The sequence below is a fragment of the Ambystoma mexicanum genome, chromosome 1p (genome assembly GCF_040938575.1).
Source record: "Ambystoma mexicanum isolate Mex_15411 chromosome 1p, UKY_AmexF1_1, whole genome shotgun sequence".
In the NCBI taxonomy this organism is placed as follows: Eukaryota; Metazoa; Chordata; class Amphibia; order Caudata; family Ambystomatidae; genus Ambystoma; species Ambystoma mexicanum.
The window spans coordinates 1452697514-1452724606 of record NC_090921.1 but is presented as its reverse complement, the minus strand read 5'-3'; positions in this window follow the sequence as shown (position 1 = coordinate 1452724606).

Sequence of the window (27093 nt, the reverse complement as noted above, 5' to 3'; positions counted from 1 at the left end):
TCGTAATGAGGGCCAATATAATTAAGGACAAAGTATGGTGCACCAGCATCCAAAACGCCCTAACTAATAAAATCAAAACTCTCCAAACTAAAATCGCATTGATAAAAGACTCCCTCACCACCAATGAAGCATCTCCCAGCAACCACGCCAAAATAACCAACCCTCCAGGCCACAATCTCTTCAGGTTCACCAAAATATCTATCCCAGAAACAGAAAGAGTTATAGCCTCTCTTAAACCATCGAACTGCAAAGGTGACAACTGCCCTCCCCAGATAATCAAGGATGCTGCTAGGGATCTAGCCCCCTTTATAACCAAGCTGATCAATGCATCCTTTTACTCCAACACCATACCAAGTAACCTCAAAGAATCTTGGGTCCTGCCTCTCCTCAAGAAGCAAACCCTAGACCCTACTATTCCCACCAATTATAGGCCCATCACCACGGTGCCATTCCTGTTAAAGATAATAGACAGAGTAGCATACCTGCAAATTCAGCAATATCTTGAAACTCACAAACTATTAGGCACCCGCCAATCAGGCTTCAGACCGCAGCACGGTACCGAGACAGCCCTAATCGATCTTAAAACCCAGATCAATGAGATTAACGACAAAGGGAACACCGCCATGTTACTCCTCCTCGACCTGTCAGCAGCATTCGACCTGGTGGATCACGCAGTCCTGTGCGAACACCTAGCCTCAGCTGCCCACTTCTCGAAAGAGGCCATAGCCTGGATCCAATCATTTTTGGGCAACCGAACTATGAGGGTCTTCTCTACCCTAGGCTCAGCAGACCCCATTAAAATAACTTGTGGGGTACCCCAGGGCTGCTGCGTCTCTCCCACCCTCTACAACATCTTTACCAAGCCCCTATTTGACAAGTTGGACAGACTGGGTGTCTCATATACCAATTATGCAGATGACACCCAGATCCTCATACCCCTTTCGGGCAACTTTGTTTCAGATACGGCCGTGGTAAACAAAACATATCTCATCATTCAGGCATGGATGGCCACACACAGCTTATGCCTGAATGATGAGAAAACTGAAATCCTGCTCCTCGGATCCAATACCAATCTAAAAAACCTCAGTTCCAACTATAAGGCCTTCAACATTGATGGCAACACCATCACAGTGGCCAAAACAGTGAAAACGCTAGGCTTTCACCTTGATGCAACCATGTCACTAAAAAAACAAGTCAACTCACTAGCATCCTCCACCGCCTACACATGCAAGCTAATCAGGGCAAGTAGAGCTTTCCTCACCCAAGCTAGCTGCATCATCATAGCCAACGCCCTAATACTATCCAGACTGGACTATTGTAACGCCATGTACCTTGGAGCCAACAAATACATAACCAACAAACTACAGACACTACAAAATAACGCTATCAGAACAGCCCTCAACCTACCCTCTAAGGAACACATCTCCAACAAAAGGAGAGAACACAAATGGCTCAAAATCTCTGACCGCATCTCTCTCAAAACGGCATCCCTCACTTACAAATGCTTAAAAAACGCAGCCCCCCCTACCTCGCAACCAGAATAAAGAAAAAAACCTCCACCCGCCCCACCAGATCGATTAACTCTTACTGCCTGCAAGTACCCAATTTCAGACAAAAGAAAACCGGCGGCAGTAGCTTGCCTGTCTTGGCAGCCCAACACTGGAACGCCCTCCCACTCAACATTAGGACAGACCAATACTACTATAGCTTCAGGCAAAACACCCGCACCTGGTTGCGGGCCAATGATCCTCACGACTAACCCTGCCATCTCATCTGCCCATGCCGTTGTTCTAACCTGACTGCCATGCACAGTTTTAAATATTTAAATATGTAAGTGCAACCGAACTGCCACTATGCGCAGCACTAAATATGTAAATATGTAAGCATTTGTCTAACTATATGTATATATGCACATTCCACGCAATGTAATGCTATGCCTCCTTTTTGTTTTTCTCTCATGTGTGCCTTATCCTGCATCTAAGTTTTTATGTAATCCTATCTTCCTGCCCTCTGTTGCACCCTGTTACCTCTGGGCTTTGCGCCCCATACTAAATAAACAAACAAACAAACAAACAAATATAGTGAAACAGGCATATTCGATCATGCTCACGCTTACACTTATGATAGGTGCTTACACCCTAAATCTACACAAACCAAAATGAATGACAAAAGCTTGATCACTTGCAAAAAAAGCTCATTTATGAGTATTGGGAGTCCCGTGAGTACGATAAAGTCAGCTACTAAATCTACATACGGTGCAACAACAATTGCAAAGAACCAAAACGTCTCCCCTCATGTGGAGGAAAGTGAAATATTCCTTAATGCTGAGGCTACCTTTATTCAAATAGATGGCTCCTGAGTGCCACATTTATCACATACTCCCACGGAAGAAGTTTTAGACTCCGTTTTTGAAACTGAACATTTTGAGAAAAACGAATCATCAGAAATATTAGAAGCAAATAAAGATATTGATAGGACGCTCTGGCACAACTCTCTTACGGTGGCTGATAAACTCCTTCAAGACCTTCGACAAATAAACTACACTGTTAGTAGCAGACCGCAAAAAAGAAATTGTAAAGGATTTTCATTCAAATCTGATTACAATTTGCAATGAAAACACTGCAAAGCAACTTTGTGATATCGATCTGATTGTTATCGCTAATGCCCAACCAAAACAAAAAAAATGAAGGAGAGTACAATCTACTAGCTCTCCTCATATTGTATGCTCTCAATGTAGAGCCACAGCTACTGCGAGCAAAGGCGGTATGAACACAAAAAAAACTGAAGAACCCACATTGGAAAATGAAGGGGGCAAGAGCTAAGAACAAGTTTCCGATCAAAAATTCGACTAAGTCTTCGGACGACTCGTCGCTTAATTCCTCATTTATGGCACAAGATTTCCCAGAAATAAGACGGAGCACCAAAGTTGTGATCACCAACTATTCAGCAACGACTAATACAATCAAAAACATTGTTGAAAATGTGATTAGTGAATTAAATCCAAACATTATGTCAGCATTAACAATTGCTGTTGCCCCCTTTCTAAAGATGTATGAACATCTAAATGATAACTTGAAAGACCAATGCACGTTACTGGCATTGCTGAATTCTAAAATTGTGAATATGGAAAGGGAAACATTCACAAATAATTCCAAGTCAGCTAACCAGAACGATAAAATCGAGCATTCTCTGAAATCATTAATGGATCAACTGAAAAACAATGCTTAGGACAAAACAATTCTTGTGGAAGTGGCTCGAGAAGCATTGGTCTTACTAAAACGAAGTCAAGAGAACAGTGTAAGGAGTGATGTTAGCACACAAAAAAAGCGCCTGTAAACATTCAGATGCTTCCATACCCATTTACTACACTGCATCTTGATAATGGCAAAGTTGCAACCCTGGGGCTAGTTCTGGAAGAAACTACTAGAGAACCTGAGGTGTCAAAACAGACTAGTGGCCAAAATTTAACATCTGAAGATCCGTCAAAGTCAGGAACTCAAAGTCACAATCAGATGATCGGAGAACAATTCCCAAGCCATGGCAGCAGAGTGGGTGGTCCTTCCATCTTGCCCTCTACCTCGGATAATGCAGAAGGTCAGATTGGCAATCCCCTCAGCTCCATCCCAGCCAGCTCTCTGAATGTTAAAGTGGTGGCTGACAGTGTTGGCTCTCCGCCTCAAGACGAGAGGCGGATGCGATGGATGGCCCAAGTGATCCATCTAAGAGCCCTCAAAATGAAAGAGCGTCAGTGCACAATAAAAACAAGGGAAATTTTGCAATCTTCCCCTCTGATAAGACAGGACCAAGTATGATACGAGGAACTTATATCTCCTTGAGAAAAAGAAAAAAAATCAACCAAAAGGCAAGAATCATAATTCTAATATATCTCACAGATTTTTTCGCAACATTAAGTTACTGAATATTATAGTCAACCCGCCCAAGGAGCAAAGAAACCCCAAGAAAACTGTGGAGGTGCAAGCAACATCTAGCAAGGTGGGAGCTCCACAGCTGTACCCACCAAAAGAACGAGATCCACCAGGCGACAACAGTTTGGTTGAACTCTTAAATCTGTCATCTCACGATACAGATGAAGAAGAAGTGGTAGATGTACCAGAAAAAATTATAAACAAGGTTATCTGTATTGAATCCGAGAAACCTGCATCATAATCACGTCATAGTGCCCTCAGGGTGTGTATTGAAGGTGAACAAAGGAGGGTATGTGAATTTATCGCAAAATCAGATATATAAGAGGGGAAAGAAGGTGATCTGAATAGCATTGAGATGAATGGTCAAGAATTCTATACCCTCGATGAAAAGAGGGCCAAATTGGAAGCTCAAGCCCTTTTAAAGGCCCTGCTTCTCAAACAAAACCAGTGCCCAACGGTTGTGAGGGAAACTACTGAAACTGTAAGTAAAAATCAAGAAAGAAACAAATCACAACTCACAAAGCAAGGGGAAAGAAAGTGAAAATCTTTCAAGGGCTGACCAATCCAGTGTTAAATTTCAAAGCCATGTTGGAAAACAATGCTCCCAATACGACTGGATCGCAAATAACAAAGGAAAACAGAATGTGCAATGTAACTTTTCTCTGAGACTAGAACGTATTCTGCCTGCAATGGATGGTCTAATTCTAAACAGAAAGAACGTGCTACGGCTCTTACACCATGTGCAAAATCTTAGAACAATTGTGTCCGACGACATAAAAACGGTGCAATTTCTGGAGGAAGATACGCATGACTGCGTAGCTCTACATATTCAGTCGTCTCTGAATCGAGACATGATAATAAATGCCATTCCTTTCATCAACCCTCTTGGGTTTGATATACAGGGAATTATTGGGGACGACGAAAATAAAGAGGAATACTACATCTCATCAGGCGGTGAGGAATCTAGTCTGTGTGCAAACATTAAAATGAATATACCAGCTAAACCACAAACGAACTCGATTAGAGTCGCCAAAATGACAAATCGAAGAACGAAGATCTATTCAAACCCAGATCTGATACAGTAACAAATCACATGCCGGTGGACGATCGAATAGTGATTACAATAGCACACACTAACAAAGAAAGTGATGCAAAAGAAAAAAGCATGACCAAGGAGCCTGGAAAGGAAAACCTGGATGACTGGACGTGGATTGCAGGGGCTCTTGGCGGCTGTAACTACAGCTAACGCCAGAGAACATCTCAAGTAAACACAAATCATATTAGCATGTGGAATACAAGGGGGCATATTAATGTGTTCAACCAAAACCCTCTTAAACTAAAAGAGATGGATATCCTGTGCTTGCAGGAAACTTGGTTGGCAGAGACACCAGTTGTAGAAGGTTACGAGATTTCTATAAATCCAGCGATAAAAAGAACAAAAGGGACACCAATGCCGGGTCTCCTGACCCTGGTTAAAAAAGCAAGTGGATGTAGGATGGTCAGTACAACAAATCACTAGCCCTACTTACAGTTGAGCATAATCTCATTACTGACTGAATTGAAGTGTATTGGCAAGGAAATACACTTGCTAAATGTATATTGACAACACGCAGCTGTAGGTTCCATCCTGTTTATCAATCAAATTTTGCAAATAATTGATAATATCAACTCAACAGACGCATGTGCAAATATTCTTTTATGTGGAGACTTAAATATTGAATGTTTGCACCTTACCACAAAAGGAAAATCCCAAAACGGAAGATCTAATAGTAATACGCAAGCAGCCTCACGATGGCTAGAAGAAATTGAGGGAAGAAATATTTGCTTGCTAAATAGCAACACAGGTGGCAATATTCCACCTAGAGCAACGTGGGAAAGGAACCAACACAAGTCTATATTAGACTATTTCTTTGTCCCAGATCGAATAGCCCATTGAACGGCATCTTTGAATGTCTTTCACATGAAACAGAGTGAGCATAATTTGGTCGAAATAAGCCTCCAAGGATGCTTAAATGGCAGAAGGGATATCTGGTTGTATGTCATCAATATAGAACCCAGCAGAAACAGGCTGAGGCTGAATAGTAAAAATGTGGACGACATCATAAGTGCCGTACAAATTGTGCTGGATGATACTAACAGATCTACAAATGACTACTGTGTTTTGTTTGACCAATATAGAGAAAGCTCTAAAGACTTGAAAAAAGCAACTTATAAAAATCTACATTCATTTGACAGCAAAGTGCTAGCCAAGAAATGAGATCTGCAAACAAATATAAGAAATATGATGAAACATGGCTTAGAGAAAACACAAAGAGACAAAAAAATCAAACAACAATACAATAATTGGATGATCTCCCATAAACACATTTTAGTCCAACGCGATGCAGAGTCTGTGATGAAAACCCTGTCAACCAAAAATTCAAGGGATTTCTGGAAACTGTAAAATGACATTGCCATGCCACAAAAAGAGAGGGCGAGAGTGCAAAGCTGTTGTTTTTTTCGTCGTTATCTACTGATTTTATGTATTTATATTCCTGATTAGAAGTTCATTAGTAGGGTGCAGCCCACTGTCAAGTGCCACTGTGTAGGGCACTACAAGTAAACTGAAGAAAAAAGACCAAGGGCCTCATTACGACCCAGGCGTTAAGGGTTAACGCCGTCGTTAACCCTTAACGCCTGATTCTGATTTTAACGGCTGCTTTTAGCAGCCGTTAAAATCCATGGCGCTAACCTGCCATGATGCTAATTACGCCACCATAATTTACAGTGGCGTAATTAGCGCCTTCCCCACTCCCATTATGCCCTATGGGGCAAAAATGGGAATGGGGAAGGGAAAATGGGAAATGGGGATTTACCGCCCCACTCACCTTGGAATGGGGCGGTAAATCCGCCATCCACCATGGTGTAAACATAGTTTAGTTTACACCATGGTGGTGATGATGGCGCAATTAGTGCCTGGGTCGTAATGACCCCCCAAGACTATTAAGTCTTCAGTGTGAGCCGCACACCCTTAATACCCACTTCGGATTCAGCAATTTTGTTAAATTTTGTCAATAAATGTTCATTCCAGTGTAGTTTTGTTGAGATCCATTATTTTTCTCAGGTTTTTCTTTTAGTTTCGAATATCCAAATTTTTAGAATTACAACTTCACCAATTAGGCTAATGCTGCATCAGGGGCAAACAACAATTCAACCCTATGTGGCTAATGCATTTCGGAATGATATCCTTCTTCAGAGCCGGGTTATAAATTCAGACTAAGTTATAAAACCAAATGATACATAGTATGTTGAAATATTCAAATCAATTATTTGTAAAAAAACATTGGCAAAGAGCGTTAATGTAACACATTTGGTCCATTAAAATATACAGGATGCCCACAGTTACAGACATACATTCAACAAATAGGAGAAAACATAAACAAAAGTGTCTCATGAGTTCATTTGTTTCGGTAACTCTTAATTTCCATTTGTTATGTCATTTATAAATCTTCATTATTTGTTCTGCCCAGTGCAAATATTATTATCCAATATCTTCGTGGTTGTGATTGTGTTATCACTATATTTTGCCGTGTGTGTTAGACTATATCCATGTCCACTTTCTACTGGCGTTGCCCATGCAGTGCGCCCAGTGCAGTTATAAGTATTATCTGTGCTGCCCTCAAAAAGTATCCTATAATTGATAGTGAATTACTTTTATGGCCGTGTGCACCGTGTAAAGGCCACTGACCTGTTTGCCGTTTTCATTCTCTATATGACGAGATTCTCAATCTCGTAATTTTCACTGTGGAATAGTAGGTAAAGATCGTATTAGCAAGACACTATGGGGGTAATTCATAGAATTTAGCGCACAAGTGGCGCACGCGGCTGGCGCACAGTGTGCGCGTGCGAATCCCTGCGCCAGCCGCGTGCGCCAAAACCCATTTCCGCGCACAGCGTATTCATGGATTCCAGCTACCAAAACCAGCCGCGGCGCACAGTGGCGCAGCGACCCTGCAGCAGCGCCAGTTACGCCCCCAAGAACGCCTCTCGTGCAGGGAAAAGCCATCAAAATCCCCAATCCAGCGCAAAGGGCTGCGCTAACCCTGTATTAGCACGGCAAGCGGGCTACGTGTATCACTGGGGTGCGCGGGAAGTACCTCACGTCATTTCAGCTGGGTACGTGTATTTCAGGGGTGCGCTGGAAATCCACACGCGATTCCATCAGGGTACGTGTGCATCAGGGGTGCGCAGGAATTTTCACACATGAATTCAGCAGGGTACGTGTATATCAGGGGTGCGTGGGAAGTTCCACACGCGAATGTCCTGGCTACGTGTATTTCGGGGTGCGTGGGAGGTTCCACACGCGATATCAGCAGGGTACGTGTATTTCATGGGTGCGCTGGAAGTTCCGCATGCGAATGTCCTGGCTACGTGTATTTCGGGGTGCGCGGGAAGTTTCACACGCGATATCAGCAGGGTATGTGTATTCCAGGGGTGCGCGGGAAGTTCCACACGCGAATGTCCTGGCTACGTGTATTCCGGGGTGCGCGGGAAGTTACACACGCAAATGTCCTGGCTACGTGTATCTTGGGGTGCGCGGGAAGTTTCACACGCAAAATCAGCAGGGTACATGTATATCAGCGGTGCGCAGGAAGTTCCACACGCGGATGTCCTGGCTACGTGTATTTCGGGGTGCGCGGGAAGTTTCACACGCGATATCAGCAGGGTACGTGTATTCCAGGGGTGTGTGGGAAGTTCCACACGCGAATGTCCTGGCTACGTGTATCTTGGGGTGCGCGGGAAGTTTCACAGGCGATATCACCAGGGTACGTGTATTTCAGGGGTGCGCTGAAAGTATCACACGCGATTCCATTTATGGCCGTGTGCACCGTGTAAAGGCCACTGACCTGTTTGCCGTTTTCATTCTCTATATGACGAGATTCTCAATCTCGTAATTTTCACTGTGGAATAGTAGGTAAAGATCGTATTAGCAAGACACTATGGGGGTAATTCATAGACTTTAGCGCACAAGTGGCGCACGCGGCTGGCGCACAGTGTGCGCGTGCGAATCCCTGCGCCAGCCGCGTGCGCCAAAACCCATTTCCGCGCACAGCGTATTCATGGATTCCAGCTACCAAAACCAGCCGCGGCGCACAGTGGCGCAGCGACCCTGCAGCAGCGCCAGTTACGCCCCCAAGAACGCCTCTCGTGCAGGGAAAAGCCATCAAAATCCCCAATCCAGCGCAAAGGGCTGCGCTAACCCTGTATCAGCACGGCAAGCGGGCTACGTGTATCACTGGGGTGCGCGGGAAGTACCTCACGTCATTTCAGCTGGGTACGTGTATTTCAGGGGTGCGCTGGAAATCCACACGCGATTCCATCAGGGTACGTGTACATCAGGGGTGCGCGGGAATTTTCACCCATGAATTCAGCAGGGTACGTGTATATCAGGGGTGCGTGGGAAGTTCCACACGCGAATGTCCTGGCTATGTGTATTTCGGGGTGCGCTGGAAGTTCCACACGCGATATCAGCAGGGTACGTGTATTTCATGGGTGCGCTGGAAGTTCCACATGCGAATGTCCTGGCTACGTGTATTTCGGGGTGCGTGGGAAGTTTCACACGCGATATCAGCAGGTTATGTGTATTCCAGGGGTGCGCGGGAAGTTCCACACGCGAATGTCCTGGCTACGTGTATTCCGGGGTGCGCGGGAAGTTACACACGCAAATGTCCTGGCTACGTGTACCTTGGGGTGCGCGGGAAGTTTCACACGCAAAATCAGCAGGGTACATGTATATCAGGGGTGCGCAGGAAGTTCCACACGCGGATGTCCTGGCTACGTGTATCTTGGGGTGCGCGGGAAGTTTCACACGCGATATCACCAGGGTACGTGTATTTCAGGGGTGCGCCGAAAGTATCACACCCGATTCCATCAGGGTACGTGTATTACAGGGGTGCGCGGGGAGCACCACACGTGAATTGCACGTGTGGGTCCTCCCAGGTGTTCCCTCTACACCCTCCACGGCCCCTGCAGGTGGCCCACACCACAGGGGCCTACCCTGCACATGTCCTGCAGGCACCCCATCCACCATGGCCATGCCCCCCAGCCAACCCACATGTCAACTTGCACTACTGCCCACAACGCATGTCCCCCTGCACCCCCAGCCACCAGGGGCAGCGTCCACCAGGCCCCCACCCATGTCCCCTATCACCCCCACCCCCCAGCAGTGCAGGGGCAGCCTCCACCAGGCCCCCACTCATGTCCCCCATCACCCTCACCCCCCAGCAGTGCAGGGGCAGCCTCCACCAGGCCCACACCCATGCCTCCCATCACCCCCACCCCCCAGCCACCAGGGGCAGCCTCCACCAGGCCCCCACCCATGTCTCCCACCACCCCCACCCCCCAGCAGTGCAGGGGCAGCCTCCACCAGGCCCCCACCCATGTCTCCCATCACCCCCACCCCCCAGCCACCAGGGGCAGCCTCCACCAGGTCCCCACCCATGTCTCCCACCACCCCACCCCCCAGCCACCAGGGGCAGCCTCCACCAGGCCCCCACCCATGTCTCCCACCACCCCCAGCAGTGCAGGGGCAGCCTCCACCAGGCCCCCACTCACGTCCCCTATCACCCCCACCCCCCAGCAGTGCAGGGCAGCCTCCACCAGGCCCCCACCCATGTCTCCCACCACCCCACCCCCCAGCCACCAGGGGCAGCCTCCACCAAGCCCCCACCCATGTCTCCCACCACCCCCACCCCCCAGCAGTGCAGGGGCAGCCTCCACCAGGCCCCCACCCATGTCTCCCACCACCCCCACCCCCCAGCAGTGCAGGGGCCGCCTCCACCAGGCCCCCACCCATGTCTCCCACCACCCCCAGCCCCCAGCCACCAGGGGCAGCCTCCACCAGGCCCCCACCCATGTCTCCCACCACCCCCACCCCCCAGCCACCAGGGGCAGCCTCACCAGGCCCCCACCCATGTCTCCCACCACCCCCACCCGCACCCCTCAGCAGTGCAGGGGCAGCCTCCACCAGGCCCCCACCCATGTCTCCCACCACCCCCACCCCCCAGCAGTGCAGGGGCAGCCTCCACCAGGCCCCCACCCATGTCTCCCACCACCCCCACCCCCCAGCCACCAGGGGCAGCCTCCACCAGGCCCCCAACCATGTCTCCCACCACCCCCACCCCCCAGCAGTGCAGGGGCAGCCTCCACCAGGCCCCCACCCATGTCCAACTCATGTTCCCCTGCACCCCCACCCCCCAGCACTGTGGGGCACCTGCCAGCAGGCCCCCACACATGTCCAACTCATGTTCCCCTGCACCCCCACCCCCAGCAGTGCAGGGGCAGCCTCCACCAGGCCCCCACCCATGTCCAACTCATGTTCCCCACCACCCCCACCCCCCAGCAGTGCAGGGGCAGCCTCCACCAGGCCCCCACCCATGTCCAACTCATGTTCCCCAGCACCCCCACCCCCCAGCACTGTGGGGCACCTGCCAGCAGGCCCCCACCCATGTCCAACTCATGTTCCCCTGCACCCCCACCCCCCAGCACTGTGGGGCACCTGCCAGCAGACCCCCACCCATGTCCAACTCATGTTCCCCACCACCCCCACCCCCCGGCACTGTGGGGCACCTGCCAGCAGGCCCCCACCCATGTCCAACTCATGTTCCCCTGCACCCCCACCCCCCAGCAGTGCAGGGGCAGCCTCCACCAGGCCCCCACCCATGTCCAACTCATGTTCCCCTGTACCCCCACCCCCCAGCACTGTGGGGCACCTGCCAGCAGGCCCCCACCCATGTCCAACTCATGTTCCCCACCACCCCCATCCCCCAGCACTGTGGGGCACCTGCCAGCAGGCCCCAACTCATGTACCCCAGCCAACATGTCATCACAATCTAGATCCCTGGTCCCTATGGTCAGCCTCCGAATGCAAAACACCCACCCGAGTATTGCATCCACCCACTCAGAAATGGCAATTACATGACAGAACACCAATTGCAAGTTTGGAAACAAACAAATGTCCCTCACATACACCCAATGGGTGTCAGTGTATCTCAAAACCCATATCATGATATGCATTAAACCAATGAGATGATACTACACATTGAAGTTCGATCAAAAAATATGTATTAAAGGAAACATAAATAGAATCAAAAATAAAGAAGCAGAAATGGGAATGTACAAAAATGAAAAGAAGCATGTCCGTGAAAAAAAGCAAAACCAAAAATCATAATCCAAAGGAATGGTGTCCAAAGTCACAGTCCACAAAAGAAAATCCAATGGAAAATTATAATTGAAAGCCATTGCTCCATGGGTAAATTGTGAAAGAAAAAGAAAATCCAACAGTGAACTATGTACAGACGAACAAGCCAGGGTCCATTATCCCAACAAAAGAAATGAAACCTATCTAACAACACTAACTAATAAAAAAAACTATATACAAAAATGTGGCCCATTGTCTAAAAGGTCCAAAATAAATTCAAAAACAAAGGAAACCTAACACTAACTACATAACTATGTACAAGGGCAGCGGGCTAGTCTGACGGCTCACTTTTGGATGTCCCGGGCCAGGGCATCATCAAACTCCTGCTCAATGTCCCGGAGGCGGTCCTCCTCCATGGCCCCGAGGGTCCGCAGGGCCGTCGACGTGTCCACCTCCAACCCCCTGTGGATTGCCTTGAGGCGCTCGGCCCGCCTCAGGGCCCTCCGCATGGAGTTCTCCGCCCTGACCATTGTGAGACGTACCTCTTCCGCCCGCTGCCGCTCCGCATCTATGGCGTGGCCCAACCGCTGCCACACGGAAGACACTCTCTGTCCTGGGTCCTCCTGCCCTCCGGCCGATGCCTGCCCCTCCGATGTTGAAGGCCCCGAGCCTTCATGGCTCCCACCATGTTGCTGCTGCTGCTGTGCCTCTGCCCGTGCACTGCCTCCTGCTGCCTGCACATCCTCCGCTGGCTGGGGTGCAGTTGTTGATGTGGCCACCCCTGTTGGACGTCCGACTCCCGACTGTGGCAGGGATGCCTCCTCCACCAGCCTGGCCGCACCGTCAGAGGCAGCTCCACAGGGCACCCAGGTGACTGATGGGTGGGAAGATGGCATGGAGGACGACTGGCGCGTAGGGGGTTCAGTTGAGGAGGGGGTCGTAGCAAGCCCCATCAAACGGAGGAATCCGGCCTGGGTGACCTGTCCCAGTAGGCCGACGCGGTCAATGAGCCGTTCGAGATGACGTGCAGTCTCCTCATGAAAAGACTGCAGGTCACCTCGCATGGCCCGTTGATGCAACGCCACACCAGTCAGGACAGGCTCAACCCGGACCCGGATAGCCACGTCCACAGGCAGAGGAAGGCCAGTTGTCGTTAGCTCATCCCCTGCCTGAAAACGGGTCTGGACGTAGGCATCCCTGCTGGTGCAAGATGATGCAGGGACAGGATCAGGGACAGGATTGCACACAGGCACCTCCGCGGCGGCCTGTGCTGCCTCCTGTCCCTTGTCCTGCACTGCACCACTAGCACCAGTGGGATCCCCACCTCCAGACCCCGTCTCTGTTGCTTGCACGGCCTCCTCCTCCACCAAAACCCCCACCAACCTGGATGTCTCCGTGCCATCTTCCGCCGTTGGGCCCTGTGGGGTCCCAGCTGCCCATTCTGCTGCCGAGGAGTCCAACTCCAACCTCCACCTCTTGGACCTCCCACCGGCAGCTGCGGCCTGGGACGCGGCACCGGACTCCTCACTCCCCGACGAGATGACAACATGGGAGGGGAGCCGGGCTTTGCGTCTCCGGCTGGCGGTGGGATCCCCGCCGCTGTGCTCCACAGCACCTTCTCCGCCCTCTTCATCAGTTGACGCTGCAGACAGGGAGAAATAAAACACAGGCATCAGGGCACTGTACAATGGACACATACACACATGACAGTTGTACATGAGTGGCATTGGCAAACCTCAGACATGCCATCACAATCCCCAACACACATGTCATTTCAACTCGCACACATGAGCCACACCACAGCCATATCGCAACTGCCAGCACCATCCATACACATACAACAGCATGAGCAGGCAAAGCTGAGCCAGACATCACATGCAACACAGGAAGTGCACTACACATGTACACACACCACCACACTTGCATGCATGTGTACACCTCTGCCAAGTGTCGCAGTGTTCAGATGGACATCCATGTCACATCTGCCAATCAGGCTTCCACATCCCGCTGTCACATGCATCCATGTTGCATCACTGTTGCACCCTTGTCAAATACACACAAATGCACATGTACACAGTGCTGATACATGCAGCTGAAAACAACATACATGCGTGCCATCACGAACATTTCTACTTACATACACATTCATCCAAACATGTGTGCCCACACAACTGCATTTGGCATGCAAGCCTACACACACAAGCACCATCCATGTCTCACACATTACAGCCCTCGCATGTGTTAGCCTCACGGCCCTGTACACTCCCACCCATACTCGACCCCATACAAACAGATGTGCAACCTGCACACTACTGAAACATTACCACACGCACAGCTCACAATCAGGATGCATGTACACTTACCGCTCGACTCCAGATGGGTCTGCCTCTCAAGGACCTGGACGTGGAGCGCTGGGGATATGCGTTCCAGGACCCTCATCTGATCTTCCGACAAGTGGCCCCGGCGCCCCTTAGCATCCGCTGCCTTCAAGAGGCGCCGGGCCTTGTTCAGGGTCGTGGACCTGAAGTCCTCCCAGCGCTTCTTGACATGTTGTAAGTCGCGGACTGCCACCCGCTCCACGTTGATGGCAGTCACGATGTCAGTCCAGATCCGAGTCCGTCCTTCCTTGTCGGCGCGGGAACTTCCGAAGAGGGCATCATACTGCCCCAGGACTTGCTCCACCAGGACACCAACTTCCCTGGCACTGAAGCTGGTGCCCCTCTGCCTCTCTGGCCGAGTGTTGTCAGTGGTGCCAGATGTTGCAGTGCCCGACATGACAACCCCAGAGGCAGGAGTGGGTGGGCAACTGGGTCCTGGGGCTGGGCTGTGGAGCGATGGCATCCCAGTCGGGAGTCTTCGGTTCCAGCACGGGTGGTCACAGCAACAGCACCCCTGGCTGATGTGCAGGCAGCAAATGGCAGGGCACCTGGGCAGCAGGCAGTCAGGCAGCAGCAGATGGCAGGTGGGAGCGTGCTCGGGGCTCTGGGGGGCAGTAATTTGACCTTCTGGGCAGGAGCGTGGTCTTCCGTGTGCTTATGCGTGGCCAGCTTGATACGGAGTGATTTGGCACGTGAAAATACTGCACGTCAGCGTGTAATTCGAGGAAAGGCACTTAGCGCGTAAGCGCGTCTGCACGCATACGCAATTTCATTGGACAGAAGGCCCCTCAAGCGCAAGCGCCCCTGTGATGTGACGCGCACAGGCGTGCATGGGCATTTCAGCACGCGTGAAAAACTGCACGTCCGCGTGTAATACGAGGAAAGGGCCCGTGCGCTTAAGTGACGTGACGCGCGCGTGCGTTTCCCTCAGCACGGGTTAAAGGTGAGCGGGCCCAGCAGTTTGCTATACGTGCCTTTCGTGGAGACCGACGTGTGTTGCTGCTTCCTGTTGTTTCGCGCGCCATCACAACTTCACAGCTATCAAGGACGTATCTCTTCTTTTGGCGGGGGTATTGGCTACGCGTGTTTTTCTGCATCGCGCTAGTCAGACGGTGAGTCGCACACGCCTTTTTTCCCACTGCGGGTGCCCCTGTGTATCGCACCCATTTTTGATGTCATAGTAGCCTGCGTGTCCCACGCGTACGCGTTATTCGTGTTACTGGGTGCCACCGCGTACTGCGGGAGGTTGAATCCACGCACGTAGGCTGCAGGGTTGCATGCACGGTTTTACTGCAGTTTTGTGGTGCCTGAGCGTTGCGTGACCCGTCACTACATCACCGGGGTCACATACAGCCTTGCAGGTGCAGGGGGGCTGTTAACATCTTGCTTCCCACCCCCTTCACCCCAATTGCCCAGGTCAATTGTGGTGTACACCTCCCATTGGCACCACTCCATCTGTGCCGGCACTACTACATCTGTGCCATGGTTGGGAGGCCACCAAAGGTGAGGGGTGCCTCAGCTGGGTGTCCTCCTCGTGGCGGGCGTGGTCGGGGACGTGGCTGTGGTGACCAGGGAGTAGGGGGACTCCAGGGTGTCCAGGGCGGTCACAGAGGGGGAAGAGGCGGGGGTGCGCCACTTGAGCACAATGTTGTGCCATGTGTCGGTGCAGTCATGCCACCACCCCCTGTGGTTCCGGGGGATGCAGCTTCTGCATCTGGCACTGGCGCCCGTGTGACCCGGCAGTCCGTTTCATCGACTGCCACGGGCCCAAGGGTAGTGGTAGCTGCAGGTGCAGCTGTGGACACCCCCACCCAGGCTCAGGGTCTGCCAGCGCAGGCTGCGTTGGCACTTGAGGAGCCCTTGGTAGATCTCCAACAGGCCAGGACGGAAACCATAGGGGCAGGCTGGGCTGCTCAGACCAAGACATGTGTCCCTGGGGCAGTCATGTCATCTGCTGCCCCGAACTGCCGGGTGTTGGCAAGTGCAGGGGCAGATGCACCCAACAGCACCCCGGTTGTGAGTCTGCCAACCAGGACCGTTGCGGTCAATGACCCTGCCACAGCTGATGCTGCTGCGCAGGGTCCATTAGTGGGCACCCAGCTGGCACTGACACAAGTCAGGCCTTTGGTCATCCCTCCACCTGTCACTCCCTTGGCTCAATCCACCGAACCCACTGGCCATACTGGTCAGGGCGGCATTAGCCAGCCAGGATCTGCGCCACAGTCCAAGAGGAGGAAGGTTGCACCTGCAGCACAGGCTGGGACCCCACACACAGCCACAACCTCCTGCAAATCGAGGAAGAAGCATTTCTTAAGCAGGAACTGGACTTCCTCATGGACTACGTGCGGGGCCACAGCTGTGACATGCTAGTGGGTGCCAATAGTCAGACTACGGCTGCCCAACGTGACACCCACTGGAAGCATGTTGCGGAACATGTCAGTTAATTTGGCCTTGAGGTGCGCATGGCGCAAGAGTGCAAAAAGCGTTTGAATGACATCAAACGCAGCACTAAGGCTAAGCGTGCCTCTAATTACAACTTGACTCTGGTGACTGGCGGTGGGCCTGCACCAGAGGAGGAAGAGCTCACTCCGCATGAGGCACTCGTTGCGGAGTTCATAACACCTGAATTGGTCGAAGGAGTGGGAGGGATGCTGGACTTTGATGCCCAGTCCAGTGAGTGTTGATGCGTGTTTGTTGAGGACGTGTGTGTTTCACTTGTGGGATGTGTTGTGCATGATTGCCGCTACATGTGACATGTACGTGGTTCTGATGTGTAAGTAATGCAATGCTTCCGTCATGCATGTCTCCTCTGCCTGCATGCGGGGACTCCATGTAGGCATGCTCCCTTGCCCCTCCTCCGCCACTCTGCACCCCAGTTCCACCTTTGCACTGGTGTTCTTCAATCTTGCCAATGTGTACTTTCTTGTGCATGCGTCCTATGTAGATGCTAACTTCCAGCGTAGAATCTGCCCAACATATGCCGTGTGGTACAGCCTTAGTACTTGATGCAGGGTATCTCACTTGTACTGTGCATAGGTCAGATGTCCCGCAGGGACATGAGTGCCCATTCATGCTCTATGTGCATTGCATGCATGCCCCTATGTGTCCTTGACTGGATGATCACTTTAATACAAGTCCTTGGTTACATACATTGCCTGCCATCTCATCAGCCTTCCCATGTCAACTGTGGCTCAGTCCTGCATTGCACACATGTTTAGGGTCTGACAATCTGTGTGGCTCACAGGCCTCAGCCTGTTCAATGGCCAATGATTCTGTCCAACTGTTGTTGTGTCTTCTTCACACATGGGCGGAATCCAGAGTTTTCATCATGTGTCCTGCTTACTGTCCCAGCATCATTTGCAGCGTTGTCACTTGAATCACATTAAGCTGTTGATGCCAGTCAACACTGCCTGTCAATACACAGGTGTATGGTCAGCCTTTTGATACCATGCTAGGCATCCCTGCTTTGGTACTGGGGTGGAGGGGTGCTTGGCTTCTAGATATGGTACACATTGAATGCACAATGCACGTGATGTCTGAATTTGACTTTGCACTGCCTTCACATTTCCTGGCACGCACCATGGAGTCCTTGCACATGTAGGTAGTGAGTGGCGTACACATTTTCTGCACTGCATAGACCCACTTCCATGGAAACTGCCACCTTTCAACAGGTCTGATCACAGAAGCAATTCAAAGTTGACCCAGCATGCATGCCAGGTTATATGTTGTGTGTCACATGTCTGCCTGATGCGTTTGCTGTCGGTGTGTGTGTGTGTTGTGTGCTTCTGACATGTGTAGTGACCTTTTTTCTCTCTATTTTTCAGGTGATGACGCAATGGAGGCGGAGGATGGTGTTGTCATGCCAGACACAGGGTTGTTACCACATCATCAACCCGGCACTAGTGGGGGTTGTGGGGTGGTAGGCCACGAAAACCCCCAAGTGCTACAGTCCATCTTGTCTCTGGCTGCCTATGAGTCCAGCCTTGATGACGACTCTGACGTCCATGTTGAGTTGGATGAGCATCAAGTCCATGTGTCAGGGGTGAGTGATTCTGATGTGGACACTCCTCTGTCTGCGACACCTGCACTGAGGGATCAGACAGGTTCCTCCGCCTGTGGTGGATCGGGACGCAGGGTCACCCTCCACACCAGTCACTGATGTGCCTGGGACATCACGTCGACGGGGGCATGTAGTCGTGCAGCCGCGGGCGGTGCCAACACAGCGAGGACCCCCGGTCCTTGGGTCCCGCAGGGGTCAAGCCCGGCAACGCGGTCGCCGCGCGCAACCGCAGTATACTGAGTGGGAGCAAGACATGACTGCCAATTCAGAACGGCAGGGGGCAGCAATGGAGAACATCGCTGAGAGCATGGAGCGTGTGGCCCGATCTGTGCTCCCCCCTGCTAGGCAGGTGCTTCTCTAGCAGCAGGCGGCACGGTCCACGGCCCGCTCACTCAGGCTGGGCATGGCGGCCTCAGACAGGGCACGCCAGGCTGAAATGTCATCTCTGCGTCAAGCAATTGCTGCTCACGCAGAGGCGCACATGGATGCCCTGAGGGAGGAGTATGCTTCCCTCAGATCCACTCTGGGTGTCCTTATGATGTCCCAGAGGCAGCAGGCAGAGGAGAGGTTTGTACAGCTTGAGCGTACCATCTCGGCTGAGCTACAGGCTTGCCGGGAGGTGCAGCGGTTGTCCAGCCAGGCCTTGCAGGAGGAACTCTGTGTTACACGCGCTACCTTGCAAGAGGAAGCACGTGTATCACGTGAGGTTCTGCATGCAGACCTACGTCACATCACCACACAGAACCAGGCTCACCCGTCCGGCAGACTTGCTGCCGACGAGGGGCAAGCTGCGGCTAGGCGTGGCCAGGCTACTGTGCCACGTCCTCCTTTCCAGGATGAGCCAGACTCGGACAACCATCTATCTCCCACATAGGTCGGGCTGTGCAGGCGTTGAGCCCATGGAGGTTTTTTTTTTGGCTCAGCATCATCACATGTGGATGTTGAGCAGCACCCTGTACCTCCCCCCTCCTGGGTGCCTCCCCTCCCCCCTGGGTCGTATGTGGCCATTTTTGATTTTTCTTTTAGTTTAGTTAGTTAAGTTTCTGTTTGATAGTTAGTTTAATTAGATAATGTAGGTTTTCCATAGTTAGTGTAATTAGTTAATATAGTTTAAAATTGCTTGTCTATTGTGCTTTCATGTGACGGTGCGGTGCTTTGTGGCTTTTGAAGGCATCCACTGTCTGTTCCAGCTGGGCCCTTCAGGCTTGTCTTCTGTATGTGTTTGCTGCTTGGGGTCCTTGACTCACATATGCCACTCCTGCCTCCCTTACCCATGGGCTCGCAAGGATGGTTCGGTGTCACAAACTTTTACACAAGGGCTTTGGACTGTCATATCTGTGGCATGTCTGGTGCTGTGTGACTTGTGTTTACACCCCTAGTGGGGATGATTTTGGTGTTATTGTCCACTGTTCAGCTTTTGCTAGATGGGGTGTTTCATGATTAATGTGTACATTAATTTCTATGCATTGTGTAGTATGTTTCTTATCTTTAGTGTACACGTGCTTGTTGCAATTCATACTGTAGATAGTGTTCCACACTTTGGATGTGAAAGACGGACGGATGGTGTGATTTATGATGTGACTCTCTGACATGGTCAAGTAATGAGATGCCTGAAGAGACACACACAGATGACTTTGAAGCATTAATCATGTGTTTCATGCCCTTTCTGCAGGGAGATGAGCCTCCAGAGCACCTTTGCCAGCAGACATGGCCCATTGGACGACAGAATTCTGGACACGTTTGTTGGTGCCCACATGCACATGTGTGCACAAGCAGAGGCACAGGGATTGCAGACCTACATCCTAGAACTGCTGATGTATTCCAAGGAACTCCAGGCAAGGTGAGCAGCACAGGAGGGCCACAACATAGCAAAGCTTGCACCAGGCGAGTTGCACATGCAGGCTTAGTGACAGCACTGAGGGTGAGCTTGGACGAATATTGGTGTTGAAGCACACAATGCAGCTCAGATGTGTTGGTGGACTGATGGCTGTTGATTGTAAGGTTGTCTGGGACACCTGCAGGGGCAGTGGCACATACCCTCCGGTACACCAAGGTCCATCGAGGCACTTGTATCAACCATGTAGCCTTCCGAGACATGGAAAGGGGCAGCTCACAGGGACATACAGCAAGGGACATACTCGGGTGCAGTGCATTTCATTTCCGTGTACTTTATGATGAATGCACTGCCAACTTTGTTTCGGTCATGGTGGTACGCAACTTGCTCTGAAGTCATGGCTTGCTGCATGGGTCTGTCTGCTTACCCAGGGAACATTGCATGTTGTGTGAATTGTGACACATTGGTGTTCCATTTTCCACGCACCCACCGGCGGCTGACTTACTGCATTGACTGTGTATGACCCGTCACATGGGTAATGTTATATATGGGTACGAAGCATTAACACCAGATTGTCTGTTTGTAGAGTAGTTTGTTGCTATGGGGCATGTTTGGTGGTGTGTTTTTGTGTAATTGGCACGTACAGGTTGTTGACAGTGGCTCTCTTTGCAGCATTGCAGTGCTCCTGTAACCGGACCTGAGAGTGCGCAGGCAGGAGGCCAGCACTCAAAACCAGAGCTAAGTGTCTTGTTGTTTTTCTTTCATACTGCTCTGCATAGGCTGGCTGGGGGGTGCACTAATGCATGGATGTATGTGTGATTCAATTTGGTATGTTTTTTTCCCCCTAATACGATTTTGAACCCTGTACCCTCTACCCAGTGTTCCTGCTTCCCGTACCTATCCAAGCAACGTTCCCTAACCCTCTTTCCCCGCTGGGGTTGCGGATCCCTGTGTAAGCCCCGAACTTGCAGGCGCTAAAACCCTAGAGGGGGTGGTTGGTTCGTACCACTCCTAAGCCTGGACTACAGAAGGCCATGACAATGATGTCCAAGTTTGTTTGGATTGTGTATGTGTTCGTGCAGGTAGTACATTTTTCGTGCATTCCCTACTTTCATGTGTCATTCCTCCTCCCCTCTCCTGCCACTCATTCCAGTTATCCAGTGTGCCAACACCTGTCCCGACTGCATATCCCTGACCCTCCTTCCCCACCAGGGTCTCAGGGGCCTGTGTTAGTTTGACCTTGCAGGCACCCGGGACACAGTGGGGGTGGTTGTTTCGTGACACTCCCGCGCCTGTACACGGGACCTGTGACATTACACATCCATTCATGGTGCATCATCCTATGTTACGTACCACACATGGTTCACATCCTGTTGTGACATTGTTTTACTGTGCTACCTTGGTTGTTGCATCATTGTGGTAGTACTTGGCCTTTGTGAGGTACTGCTACGTCAAGTCATCTACTGGAGGGTGTTCTGGTTCGTTTTTATGCCTTGGATTTTGTGATTTTGGAAATGAGTGTGGATTCTGAGGGTGCAGGCACCTTTTTACACACAAGGTGGGAGATGGTGACGAAGGGTAAAGGTGATCCTGTGGCCAGGTGGAATTGAGGGTTGAAGGCTCCATGACCCAGGTGCAGTTGTTCAGTGGGTCATGGTAATTTGTGAGGGAGGGGGGGGTTGTTGTTGATAGTTGCCTTGCCCTGCAGTGTGATGGGAACCCTGACAATGTAATGGTGGTATCCTATGTACATGTTGTGTTCTGCTGATCAATGCCTGTTCATGTGTTGTGTTTACCTTTCAGGTGCGAGGGGATAGTTATGGTTTGACATGCTGGGGTGTACACATGGTGAATGTTCACATGTGATGTGTAGAGAACACTGATGGTCACTTGATCACACATGCATATGTTGAGTGCATGTCCTTGCTGACCCACACACTTGCACTCTGATGCACTACATGTACTCCCACCCTTGCATATCCACGTGTACACTGTTTGCCTTCTGGTGCCCACTGTGTCCCTGCAGAACATGTTCTGTGACCAATTATGGATCCTGTACCTAACCCCTGCAGGGTTCTGCAAAAAGGCCTTAAGTTTGTTCCCACTTATAATACTAACTTATTCAACACCAAAGTTGAGTTAAATAAACTCACCAGAAAGTTGAAATTAAAAGTTTTCTTCTCGGAAATGGAAAGCACAGAGTCTACACAGGAATCACCAGATTTAGTTGAGTTTAAACCTAAAAGTACTTTTGTACCTCCCATCAATGTTCCAGCAATAGACATCTTTGAAAAAATGGTCACAGCAGACCTCAAGAAAATTAAGTATAATACATCAAAAAATAGAAATCTGAGTAGAGGAGAAATGACTATAATCCAGAACTTATATTCAGACGACGCAATAACTATAAGACCGGCAGACAAAGGTGGAGCTTTAGTGTTACAAAACACAGAAGATTATGAGAATGAATGTAAAAGACAACTCGATAATCACAACGTCTACTCCAAAATAGATCACAACCCAATCATAGAAATACAAAAAAATTTGGAAGAACTGCTTACTAAAGCAGCAGAAAGAGAAATGATAACAAAGAAAACTAAAACATTTCTACTCAATTTGAATCCTAAGACCCCTCAGTTCTACCTCCTGCCAAAGATTCATAAAAGTCTTAACAACCCACCCGGGAGACCGATAGTGGCCGCCACAGGCGGCATTCTACAACCATTAAGGACTTATATTGACTATTTTCTTCAGCCATTGATACAAAAAACATCTACTTATGGAAAAGACAGTACTCATTTTTTGAATATTCTGGAAGAAATACACTTAACAGAACAAGACATCCTTTTCACCGTTGATGTAACCATTCTATACACAAGCATTCCTCATGAACTGGGGCAAGAAACAGTGGAGTGGCTACTTCTACAAGAAGGAGAGATAGGAGCAGTAAAAGAATTCATCCTTACTTTACTTACATTTATATCAATGAACTCTTATTTTGAATACAAGAAGGAGTTTTACATACAAACTTCAGGAACTGCTATGGGCGCAACGATGGCACCTGCGTATGCGAATGCATTTATGCATAGATTTGAAAAACACACATATTACAGAAACCCGAATGGAAAAACCAACTAATAAAATGGGTACGATATATCGACGACATTTTTGGCATTTGGCGAGGCACAAAAGAATCACTTGATGAATTCATGGTCTATATTAACAGTATAGATCCACGCATCCAATTCACTTCAGAAATTGGAACTCCTGGCATACATTACCTGGACATTAAAGTAAATGTACACAACAATCAGATTACAACTTCTCTGTTTACAAAACCAACCGACAGAAATAACTTATTACACCGTATGAGTTTTCACCCTCAGAACACCTTGAAGAACCTACCCTATGGACAGATGTTACGTTTGAAAAGGATCATCAGTGAGCATCAAGAATGTGAACAAGAGCTTGAAAAATTGAGAGAAAAACTGAAAGAAAGTGGATATCCCAATGAAGATTTGCAAGCAGCAAAAGATAAGGTAGCTGCAAAAACCAGAGAAAGACACTTATACCTAAAGAGAAGAAACAATCACCAACCCTTGTTTATGTGTCGAAATTTTCATCACAGTGTATGCAAATTAAAAGATGCATCGGACAATACTGAAAAATGATGAAAGAACAAAAAACCTCTTCTCAGATGTCCCTACTTTCGCCTACCAGAGATCCAGTAACTTGAGAGACCTGTTAGTCAATACCAGAGACACAACAAAGAAAAAGAACAAACCCAAAAGAACAGGAACTTTCCCTTGCTTGAACTGCAGTAACTGCAATAACATCATCAAAGGAGAACTGGTTCCCCAACCATATACCAGAGAGAAGATCACAATTAAATGTTACGCCACTTGTGACACAGAAAATTGTATTTATTGCATACGATGCCCGTGTGGACAGTACTATGTAGGAGAAACAGGCAGAAAAATAAAAACCTGCATGAATGAGCACAAGTCATGTATACGCAACCACAACACAAACTCAGCTGTTGATCGACACTTCAATGAAAAGAAACATAACATTTCACAGCTAAAGTTTCAAGTTCTGGAAACTATGGAAACACAAGGTTCCTATGTGGACATGAAAAAAGAAGACAACAGAAAGAAGCTTACTGGATAGACCGACTAAAGGCACTGTCCCAAAGAGGACTCAATGAAGAATTGGATCTCAACTGCTTTTTAAAATAACATTGAGATTTAACGGGTTCTTGACTGCTTTCCGCAATCAGAATGTGATGCTATGAACAGTAATCCTGGTGCGATCTATGTTTGCACAACTAATCAAAACAACCTTAGACTAAAAATATTTAAATATCAGCAGTATGAATGTGCAATCAACAGCATACTGATTTTCACGTATTATTTTGATCTGCATTTTCTACGTGTATTTATTATTATTTTTGCATCTGAAAACGTTTGCACTTGCTCTCTGCATTTTTTCAAACATTAAGGTTATATACACTATAGTTTACAAATGACTTAACATCGTGTAGTCCTCACAAACAAAAGAAATCTGTTACATGCAACAAAGACACATAACCGCCCCCACGAACGTGCAAACACTTTTCTTCATGTATTCATTATTATCTTTGTATCTATAAATGTTCACGCTAGCTCTCTGCGTTTTTTCATAAACTTAGGCTATATATATTATAGTTTACCGTTGACTCACCTACTTACAGATATTACAAACAGCAAGAATCTGTTACAAGCATTAGAAGTTGAAGATATAAACAAAGGAGCACAACTGCCCCCACCAAGATGGCCGACGCGCACAGCTGCGTGCGGCCATGTTGGTACCAAGCGTTGACATAGCAACGCTTGGTAATGCAGCCAGCATTTGCTGACGGCGTGCAAGATAGGAGGATCGTACGCTTGTGAAAGGTAAGACGCTTCAAATGGAAAGCGATCAGTGATCGCTTCAGTAAACGCTAAGCTTATTTTGCTTTAGCATATAGTTTCTTGCTAATACGAGCTTTACCTACTATTCCACAGTGAAAATTACAAGATTGATAATCTCGTCATATAGAGAATGAAAACGGCAAAGAGGTCTGTGGCCTTTACACGGTGCACACGGCCATAAAAGCAATTCACTATCAATTATAGGATACTTTTTGAGGGCAGCACAGATAATACTTATAACTGCACTGGGCGCACTGCATGGGCAACGCCAGTAGAAAGTGGACATTGATATAGTCTAACACACACAGCAAAATATAGTGATAACACAATCACAACCACGAAGATATTGGATAATAATATTTGCACTGGGCAGAACAAATAATGAGGATTTATAAATGTCATAACAAATGGAAATTAAGAGTTACCGAAACGAATGAACTCATGATACACTTTTGTTTATGTTTTCTCCTATTTGTTGAATGTATGTCTGTAACTGTGGGCGCCCTGTATATTTTAATCGACGAAATGTGTTACATTAACGCTCTTTGCCAACGTTTTTTACAAATAATTGATTCGAATTTTTCAACATAATATGTATCATTTGGTTTTATAACTTAGTCTGAATTTATAACTCGGCTTTGAAGAAGGATATCATTCCGAAATGCTTTAGCCACATAGGGTTGAATTGTTGTTTGCCCCTGATACAGCATTAGCCTAATTGGTGAAGCTGTAATTCTAAAAATGTGGATATACGAAACTAAAAGAAAAACCTGAGAAAAATAAAGGATCTCACCAAAACTACACTGGAATGAAAATGTATTGACAAAATTTAACAAAATTGCTGAACTCGAAGTGGGTATTAAGTGTGTGCTGCCCACACCGAAGACTTAATAGTCTTGGTCTTTTTTCTTCATTGCCATGCCACAACAAGCAATCATGAGCAACATGGTTTCAGAATGTCAGTGCATAGTCCATTATAACTCTTTATTTGCAAGACACAGTGAATTTGTAGATACAAAGCTACCTGCACTTACGAGTTGGGACATACACATATAGCGAGAAGACATTTTGACAAATATTATCTCATCTCGGCCCCTGGACCCGATGGTTTTACGAATTATATCCTAACAGAGAATCCGGAGAAGTGGGCAGACTTCTGTACCATGTTGTTTAATTCCAATATGAGCAACTGTACCATTCCAGCGTCATGGAGGAGTGCAATCATTGTGCCAACATTTCAAAAAGGCCACAGAACGGAGTCTAAGAACTATCGCCCGATTGCACTCCTCGATGTAGTTGGTAAAATATTTGATACACAAATTCAACATCAGTTAACAGAATGGTCCAAAGCCTTTTGCAGATATGACCAAAGACAATCTGGTTTCGCTAAAGGCGTTGGCTGTGGATTAAACCTACTCATCATCAATGTGTTGAAGATGGAGGCTATAAGACAAGGGAACAAAATTTATATGGCCTTTGTTGACTTGGCTCATGCGTTTGATAGCGTGAACAGAGAGCTTTTGTGGGCTAAATTGATAAAATGGAAGTGCCCTGTTTGGTGCACTAAAAGAACTGCAGTCAGAAACACAAGTAAAAATCCAACTTGATCAGGCTGGCTCCCTGTACGCCCCCATTAGGACCCATAGAGCAGTCCAAGAGGGATGCCCCTTAGCGTCCACTTTGTTGAATCTGTTCATTTCAGATATTGGTGAGGCTCTAGAAGAAGTACCGGCTTTTCACGCTAAAATCAATGGAAACCACATC